We start from the raw sequence: 9,639 nt of genomic DNA on the forward strand, positions 1-9,639 counted from the left end.
AGTTTAAGGAACAGAGAGGTCCTGCTTGATCGTGGGAAAACAGAGGATGTGAGCATCAGCATACACACTGCACAAGCACGTGTCCGCAGCCCCGTGGTGACGACTGTTCAGTTCGCTCTAGTGCAACCAAAGAGCACCGGATACAGATTATGGAGAAGAGACTTCTCGATCAATCTCTAGTTTCATATAACAAACATGCATACTGGATCGACTAATCTGGATAATGAACTAACTTTTACATCTTCCAAATTCTGAAGCAAATGATCATAATGACTTTACCCTTCTCCAGTTGTGGTGTAACACAACAGGCCTGGTGCTGTCCTCCTTGAGACATGAACAAATTTTATTTCTTCAACTTATGTTCAGATTAAACATAAACATGAAGCACTAATACTCAAAAAATTTAGCAGGAAAAGTAAAACAGTAAAAGATTATTCCAAACAATGCAATGTAAAAACGGTGTCAGTGTGGAGGCACAAAAAGGTATTCATAGATTTTCAGATTGCAGTATGAGTCTATTCTAGACAATATTACAGCTCATTGGAAAGAGACAAATATAACCATGTTCAGTTCTCTATAATATCAAGCTTAAAGTCTTCATAAGACTTATAACTACCAAGATGCAAAACTGATTCACAGAGAAAAATGAATTATGACAGAATATTTCATTGACTATGATGCAACCATTTAATATAACTACTAGTATTCCAAGCTCTTCTAAAATCAGATGATGTTTGCAAGTCAATAAGTGATATTTTTTTGCCTCTGTTTCATCGTCAGCTTCAACACAGGATAGAAACAGAAATACCCTAAATGTTGACTATTAAGAAGACCACTAGGTGAAAAGGTAAAATCAATTCCTAAATTCAAGAAATAGTGAGCATGGGGGATATAGAAAGCTAACAATTGAGCACTAAGACCACTAGATAATTAACATAAAGCAAAGCCAAATCCGTCAGCTCAAAGGCAAATATTTCCAAAGCAGAGCAAAATGACATCTTTATTTTAGCATCAACGCACACAATAGTCACTTCAGCCCGAAAGGTTATGAAGACAAGCATAGATTCCATGCAACCACATTACAACCAGAGCCTTTGATAATAACTTATATACATCAATGCAAAGCAAAGAGGAGGCCAGTAGGCTCATACTTGGTCCAATCCATAGATGGTGCAGCTCATGAGGATATGACAGCTAGGAAGAAAGAAGCACCATCTCACTCAACTGCCATTAGATCAAAAGTGAGGCACTATTAGCATAACTTTTTAGAGCCGGGAAGAAAGCATGCTGGACAAGACTTTGTTTGAGCCGATATTCATATATCCGCAGGTCTCTATGACCACAATTGGAACTTTCAATCAATTTGCCGTCACTGTCAATTTGAAGCAGCCACCCACGAAAATTGAGCAGCAAGAGCACGTCACCATCCCCCGAAACAACACCAACACCCAAACCCCAGCTTTCACCATAGTCTCCAAACTTCTTCCTGATTTCACCAACCGGCAATTTGATTCGGTACTTTATGTCCCATACCTCACTTTCATAATCCTGCAACACCCATATAGTGATGATTTCCATGGCATCATTATGGCAATCAATGCCGAGCGTGCCATCCATCGCAAACAGGCCAGGGTCACTGTCGCCAAGAACAAGTGGAGCACGCATGTGCCGGAATGACTCAGCGGTGGTGTCAAATACCAATACATGTTTTCTATGCTCAAGTAGGAACCAATGTAGGCTATCACGGATGAGGGCAGATATCTCTATGCACAGCACTTTTACCATCTCCAGCCACCCAATGTACCTCGGTGGCTGGTCGGAACCAAGCGGAAGGACATAGCATCCAGTTTGGCCTTCAGGAGCAGAGAAATTGGTCAGCAGCAGCCGGTACTCGCCGGTAGGTGGGTGTGGGTACATCCCCACGATGTTGAAGCCCCACGGTGGACACCTGAATGCTCACGCGTGGCCGGGTTGTAGAGGGCGAGGCGGCAGCCAGAATAAGACCTGGAGAGGAGGAGGCCATCGCAGGAAGCCTCCAGGAAGAAGGGCTCGTCATGCCGAGCGACGGTGTGGAGCTGGGCAGCACGCTGGTCCAAGGCGAGAAAGTTATGACATCCGCCGCTGGAGAAAACGGGTAAGGCGGGTTGGCGGGCGTGGTGGGCGAGGAGGAAGCGGCGGGTGGAGGTGGCGCAGCGCCAGGCGCGGCGGACGGCGCGGCAGCGGAGGAGGGATTTGGGGTCGAGGCGGACCAGGATCTCCCACAGGACGATCTCGTCCAGGAGGCCCTCGAGAAGAGGCGTCGCTCCTTCGGCCGCGGCCTCCTCCGCCATGGTCGCCGGCTGCGGCTGGGAGTTGTGGTGGTGGCGGCGGAGGGTAGGTGGGGGTGGAGCGTAGGTCTTTGAGCTGGGCTGGGCTGGGCTCAGCCCAGGTTTTGTTTGCACGGCCACTCAGACTGAGTGCCCACAAATCTCAAAAGAAAAAAATTGAGAACTGAACCATACTTTGAATTATGCAAGACAAATATGAGTGTGCATGATTATCTTCTGAGAACTGAAACGTACTGTGAATTTTTACCCATTACACCGTATGTTTTTTTTTGCAGGATGTTCTTCGAGAAGACGCAAAAACATTAGTACGTATCAATGCATTCATATGAGAGAGAGAGAGGGAGGGAGAGGGAGACAGTGTGCGTGTGCGTGTTATCTGTATAATTGTATATGCGCACAAGAAGCAACAACCCCAGGAGCACAAATGGTACACTGTGCTAGGCACCAAAGCTGCCCCCGCTTCGCTCTGCTCAGGGCTACGCGGATGGCGACGCAACCCTAGCGGCCACCCCCCCCCCCCCCCCTTCCCCTCCTTGCCACCGTCGAAGGGGTCACCGAAGAGAGCCGCGCGGCTGCCAAGGAAGGTGGCAGGAAGGCCTTGCTGCTTCGTCTACACGCGGAGGGTTCCGGATGCCGAGGCGGGGGCCTCGGGTGCTGCGGCGAGCGGCGTTCGCTAGTGTTCCTCCTCCCCCTTGGCCGTGGGGGTGGCGACTGGTGGACTCAAATACATAGGAGATTTGCCTACTGTGAAGCAGTGACTTTATTAAAAAAATAGTAAAGTGGTATGGGAAGCACCTTTTGCACTTTTAATATATAGGGGATCTGCTAGAGATGCACTAAGGGAAACTCTAAGAGGGATCACCAAACAGATGACACAAAATGTCCACCGACACGACTAGACGTGTCTGTATACAGCAGGCAGTGCGTTGACCATCCAGCCGTACTCATCAAATCCGGACAGTGGGTATGACTTACAGTGGATGGACCGAGAGGGGAAAAAAATGAGTGAGACACATGTGCTAGGAGGAGATGTGGTCCAACTAATAGTGGTTAGGCAGACGTCTGGACTCTCTTATATCCCCTCCCCCATTTGGTACCAGTTTGGGGATTCTGAATATCCGAATTGGTCCGGACAAATTTCACGACTCGCATTGCATAGCTTAAAGTGTCCAAACTATCCAGTTCAGACATTTGTGGGCGATTTGACGAGCCACGTTGGGGTTGCCCTAATATAAGGTATGTATCTTGTGACCAAACGAACACCAAAATTTGAAACTGAAACTGACAAGCAGAAGCAACTGCTTCGTGTGACCATCGACAACGCTCCCATTCTATGGCTTGGAAACTCAAACATCCAATGCTTGAGAGTCGACCTAATACCTATATAATGCCATCTAAAAGATTGCTAGGTGATGGCAATAGAGGAAACCAGGTGAGCGTACTTTGGTGATGTGCTGGTTTGCAAATGGAAAGGTTTAACGCTACAAAGCACCAGTTTCAGTGTTCTTTTGTCAGATAACATTTGGTATTATGGACAGAAACATGCAAACTATCAGGCCTGCAATGAATAATAACATGAACGGTTAAAGCACGGACATCCAGCAATGTCCGGAAGTGGAAACGCTGGAACAGATGCAAACTATCATCACAAGTTAATGTTGCAAGACGCTGGAACAGACGCAGGTCTTTCTAACCTAGCCGCTAGCACACCAACCCTTTTCCTATTCGTGCTGCTTGCAACCCGAAATGTTCTAGTGAGTGGGTTATATTTTGTGAGACATTTACCAACTTAATAAAGAATGTGGGCGACTGAATAAAATCTGCAAGGGCTTTGTCTCGGCATTCACCGCATACATTGTTGGCCCAATAATTTAAAACAACTATGTTCTATATTTTCGGTGCCAAAACCTAAGATACTACGGTTGCACTGTCGAGTAGATATTAACTATGACTTCCACAAAATTCAGTGAAAGGAATGGGAAATGAGTCATAGTGAACAGAGGTTTGGTTGGTAGTTAGTCATAAATAAATGGTGTCAACTACTCTTATGCAACCATTTACTTTAATGTGTAGTGCTCAAGCTGCTCTAAAAATTAGATGCAACTTGCACATCAAGAAACAGAAAAATCTTTTCTCATTTCATCATGAGCGACAACAGAGGGTACAAACCGGAAACACACTCAATATAGACTATCAAGAAAACCACTAGATAAGAAGGTAAAGTCAACTCTTTGACTCAAGGAAGAGGGACATGAGCCATAAAAATTGCTAACAATTGAATACTAAGAAAATCACAAGATAATTAAAATAAAGCAGAGTCAAACTATCAGCCCAAGAAAATAGACACATGAGGCGGATCAGTTGGCAATTATGTACAAAGCAGAGCAAAATTACTAAGAAATTATAGCATCAACATACAGAATAGTCATTTCAGCCCTCCAGGGTGCCAAGAAAAGCATAGATAAACACACAAAAGATAGAGCTTCTAATCATAATTTATATACATCAATGCAAAATGAAGAAGATGCCAGCAGGCTCATACTTGATCCAATTCATAGATGTTGCAGCTCATAAGGATACAACAGTTAAGCTGCTAAGAAGCACCACCTCGCTCAGTAGACATCAGATGAATGGTGAAGTGTTCACAACAGAACTTTCTAATGCCTGAAAGAAGGTATGCTGGACAAGACTTTGCTTGAGCCGATATTTAGACAAAAAGAAGTATTTGCGACCATGATCAAAACTGTCAATCAGCTTACCATCATTGTCAACGTAAGACAGACACCGACCAGAACTGACTAGCAAGAGCACGTCATGGTCTGCTGAAACAACCTCCACATTCCAATGGTCATTAAAGGCCTCAAACTTCCCCCGTATTTCTGCAACTGACAATTTGATTCGATACTTGAAGTCCCAAACCTCGCTTTCGTAGTTCTGCAATACCCATATATCAATAGTTGTTTTGGCATAGTTACGGTTATATATGCCGAGTGTATCATCCATCTCGAAGGCATATGAGTTGGTGGAAACAATTGGAGCACGCATTGGCCAGAACGACTCAGCTATGGTGTCGAATACTATCACTTTGCTTTCACTCTGAAGCCGTACGTAGCTGCTTTCACTCACATAATATACTGGGTACCAAACTACCAATGCAGACTATCGCATACCAAGACAGGTAAACTGAAGCACTGTGATGTTGACTCCTGCCACCCGATGTACCTTGGTGACTGGTGAGAGCCCAATGCAAAGACATAGTAGCCAAGTTGGTCTTCAGGCGTTTAATTGTAGCTATCGAGTTCAAGTAACAATCGATACTCGCCGGTAGGTTGATGCGAGTACACCCCCAATAACCGCAAGCCCAATTCATGTAGTTGCTGAAGGGGAGCAAATTGACGAGTGGCCATGTTACAAATTGAGAAATCAATGGTGTCAGTCATGTTGTACCTGGAGACAACAAGAAGGCCATCGCAGGAAGCCTCTGGATTGAAGGCCTTGTCAAGATGGGCGACAGTGTGGAGCTGGGTGGCGGCAAGGCGGTCGACAGTGAGGATGTATTCTTCGTCTAACGCGATGGGTGGGCTGGCTGGTGGGCATGGTGGGCAAGCAGGAAGGCGCGGGGGGAGGTGGCATGGCGCCACGTCCGACGGACGGCGCGGCAACGGAGGAGAGATTTGGGGTCGAGGCGAACTAGGATCTCCCAGACGACGATCTCCTCCGGAAGGCTGCTGTCGTGGCGAAGAGGCGCCGCTCCTGCCCTTGCGGCCTTGGCCATGGTTGTCGGCATCTTGGTTGTTGCTCCCTTCCAGGAACAAGATAAATTGTAGATTTGTGTTGGCGGCGGCGGCAAAGGGAGCGGAGGAGACGATAGAAAGGGGAGAAATTGACTAAGATGGTTCTTTTGCAAGGTCTAACTCTGCAGGAGATGAGAGAATTCTTTATTTGGCCCTTCTGAAAAATATATTTCCTTATTGGCCCCCTAAACAAATTTTTCTTTGCTATTTAAGACAATCTCAAAATTTTATGCCCTATTTGACGTTTCCATCCATTTTCGTTGTTGAGTGCTACTTGAAAATATACAATTATCCCTAAAAGGAAACGCTTATTGACGGAGCTAGATCTGGCAGACCTCCTAGTAGGGCATCCTAAACTAGGCGTCTAGGAATGACGGTAACAAAGACACAGTCTACCCAAGTTCAAGCTTTCTGAAGGGATAATACCCTAAGTCCTGCATGTGTTTATTCCCTTTGGACTATGGACAAAGTACAGGTAAACTACCAAGATATCATAAATTGTGTCTACCAGCATGGCCCCTCGATTAATATAGGATACTGGGTGTTCTAGGGTACAAGATCCTAGTTGCCTACACATGAGGACGTAAATCCCTACACGAATCCAGTGTCTTATCATGTACACATGTCTTCTGAATCTTCCTTGTATGCGCCATGGGCTGTCCGATGCGGCCAGGACGAAACCGACAAGGAGTCCTCAACCGGACCCATCACCAGGAGTTGACGTGGTAAGTGACCCCTTAGCCGGGACACTGTCTCTTATCTCTCTTAGAACTTCCCTCACTCTTTGGACATGATGAGCTTGACGACGTCGAGGCATGCATGCCTCGGTGCGTCGCTCCATGACCAGCAACACAAAGCTGTTGTGGATGTCAAAGTGAAGAGGCGCATGTCAGGCATTCAATGGGACGCTGTCCATGAAGACCTGGCCCTAGCAAGGTGCACGCGCTCTGTCGCCGGAGAACCGGTACTTCATGGACACCGTCAGGTAACTCTCGAGGCGCCTACTAGGCGGTTGATCCATAAATCTGGACCAGCAGCTTGCCTGCCGCCCCGCCATGCATGTGTGGCCGCGACGCAATATAGGTCATTGCTCACGACCATATCGCTACACATGCCACAGTCCAGCAAGCCGCCCTTGTTGCTCTGCGGATGCTCCATGATGACAAAAAGAACTGACGGGCTGGACAAAAGTGCCGAATTGAACTGGACGGTAGTGCAAAAACACTGACGGACTATGGATAGTTTTGTCCAAGCAACAAAAAACTTACAGGCTTTCGACAGAGCATGACAACGGACTGGCCGGAGATGCCAAATTGGGCATCAATTTTGGAGGTAGTGTCACAATGGGAAGAAATTCGTATTTTGGCCAAATAAGGAAGCGCATTTTTGAAAAGGCTCTAATAGGGAATTGTCTCACATAACACTCCTGGTAAGAAAATGAAATAAATATTTCACTAACAACACAAAATGAACATGACCTTTGCACATGTGTCAGAACCAACGAATTTACAACCTTTCACAACGCACGGGTGGATTTTCTTAGCAAATTAACCATGCAGGATAAAAATGAGTGTGTGTAGTTATCAATTTGATGAACCGAAATGTAATGTGAATTATGAATTACACTTGTCCTTTTTGTGTAGGCAGAAAATAAATTCATATCAATGTGTTCAATTAAGCTGATGTTCTAACTCCAAGTTTGATGAACACCTAAAGCATGAGCAACATATAGAACTATAGTACGAACGGGTCACAGAATGCACATGAAGTAGTCAGTTAGCAACATGAGATTGTACATACTAATATGACATATGGATCTTGTGACCAAACAATGACCCCAAATTTGAATTGAAACTGACAAGCAGAGGCAACTACTTCATGTGACTGTCGCCAGCATTCTGTTCTATTCTTCTATGGCTTGGGAGACTCATATTTCTGATCCTTCCGAGTCGATGTAATGTCTATATATTGTCACCTAAAAGTTTGCTAGGTGATGGCAGCAGAGAAAATCAAATGAGGTAATAATGTCTTATATTATGGGATGGAGGGAGTACTATTTTGGTGATGTGTCGAGTTGCAGATGAAAATGGAGTGTTTAACGCTACAAAGCACCAGTTAGTTTCAGCGTTGTTTCTTCTCAGATATCATTGCAGACAGAAACATGCATATATACTATCAGACCTGCAGTGAATAAGAACATGAATGGTTAGAGCATACTCATCCCACAATGATCAGAATGGAAACGCTGGAACAGATGCAAACTATCATCACATGTTACTTTTGAAGAGGGTCCACATATCTCTTTCTAACCTAGCCACCAACACACCATTTTTTTCTTTTCCTACTGCTTGTAACTGAGAATGTTCTAGTGCGTGGCTTCTACTCCGTGTGACATATATGATCGTAATAAACAACGTTGGTGACTGAATAAAATCTGCAAAGGTTTTGCCTCGGCATTCACCATATACATTGTTGGCCCAATAATTTAAAATAACTATGTTCTATATTATCGGTGCCAAAACCTAAGATATCATGTGTTTTGCAGTGTCAAATAGATATTAATTGTGAATTCCCAAAAAATTCAGCCCTAAAATGTCATCTTGAATTTCACATCTCAACTTTACTCAAAACAATGTAAACTGAGTCACAATGAACAGAGGTTTGGTTTGCTAGTCCGCCATAGCTAAACGGTACCAACTGCTCATGAGTATTTTTCCAATATAGCTAATCCCTTGGCAGAATATTACTTCCAGATTCATAATGGAAGTTTTCCTGACATTTCAACTAGAGCCTGAGCTGATAATGCAGATGATGGAGATGCTGAGTGACTTACATGAACAAGATGTGAAGCCGAATGGGGCCATTTAGCGCCATCATCAAATGAAGGATCTGTTCCTTCAAGTGAAGGGAAGACTGTAGCATCAGCGCTATTCAGCATTTTTTACCCTTGTTGGTACCAATTTGTGAACTATGAGCTTGTATTTAATTTGACATGCTGACTTGTGTAAGTCACCAACAAGGTACAAAGTAGAGTAGGGCCCTGATAACTGAATTCAGCTACTGAAATGTCACTAGTGCCAGGTAGCAAGGTAATACTGCATACAATGATCTCAAAGACAGATATAACTAGGTGAAGAAGTAACAGATGTACAGTGAGAACTATTAATAGAAGTAATAGATATCACACCTGGCATTCCATGAATCCCCTGCAACTCTCTCACCCACTAGTCAATATTCCAACACGTTTGAGTTCAATGTGATTGATTACATCTCCATGATCAGCTTTGTTACATGGCATGATCCAATCAACACATGTATCTCAGTTGAGGAATAGAGAGGCCCTAGGTCTTGAGAAAACAGAGGATGTGAGCATACACACTGCACAAGCACATGCGCCCCAGGCCCCAGCCCCGTGGCGACAGCCGTTCAGCTCGCTCTGCTGCAGCCAAAGAGCACCAAAATTCGAATGCAGTTTATGTTGAAGAGACTTCTTGATCAATCTCCAGTCTCATATAGCA

At 44.8% G+C, this 9,639-nt stretch overlaps 1 pseudogene; it reads right to left on the reverse strand.

The window, feature by feature from the left end:
- Window positions 1-973: 973 nt before the first annotated feature.
- Window positions 974-2,403, reverse strand: LOC123059251 (putative F-box/kelch-repeat protein At1g12870; annotated as a pseudogene).
- Window positions 2,404-9,639: the final 7,236 nt, after the last annotated feature.

This window comes from Triticum aestivum, chromosome 3A (genome assembly GCF_018294505.1).
Source record: "Triticum aestivum cultivar Chinese Spring chromosome 3A, IWGSC CS RefSeq v2.1, whole genome shotgun sequence".
NCBI lineage: Eukaryota > Viridiplantae > Streptophyta > Magnoliopsida > Poales > Poaceae > Triticum > Triticum aestivum.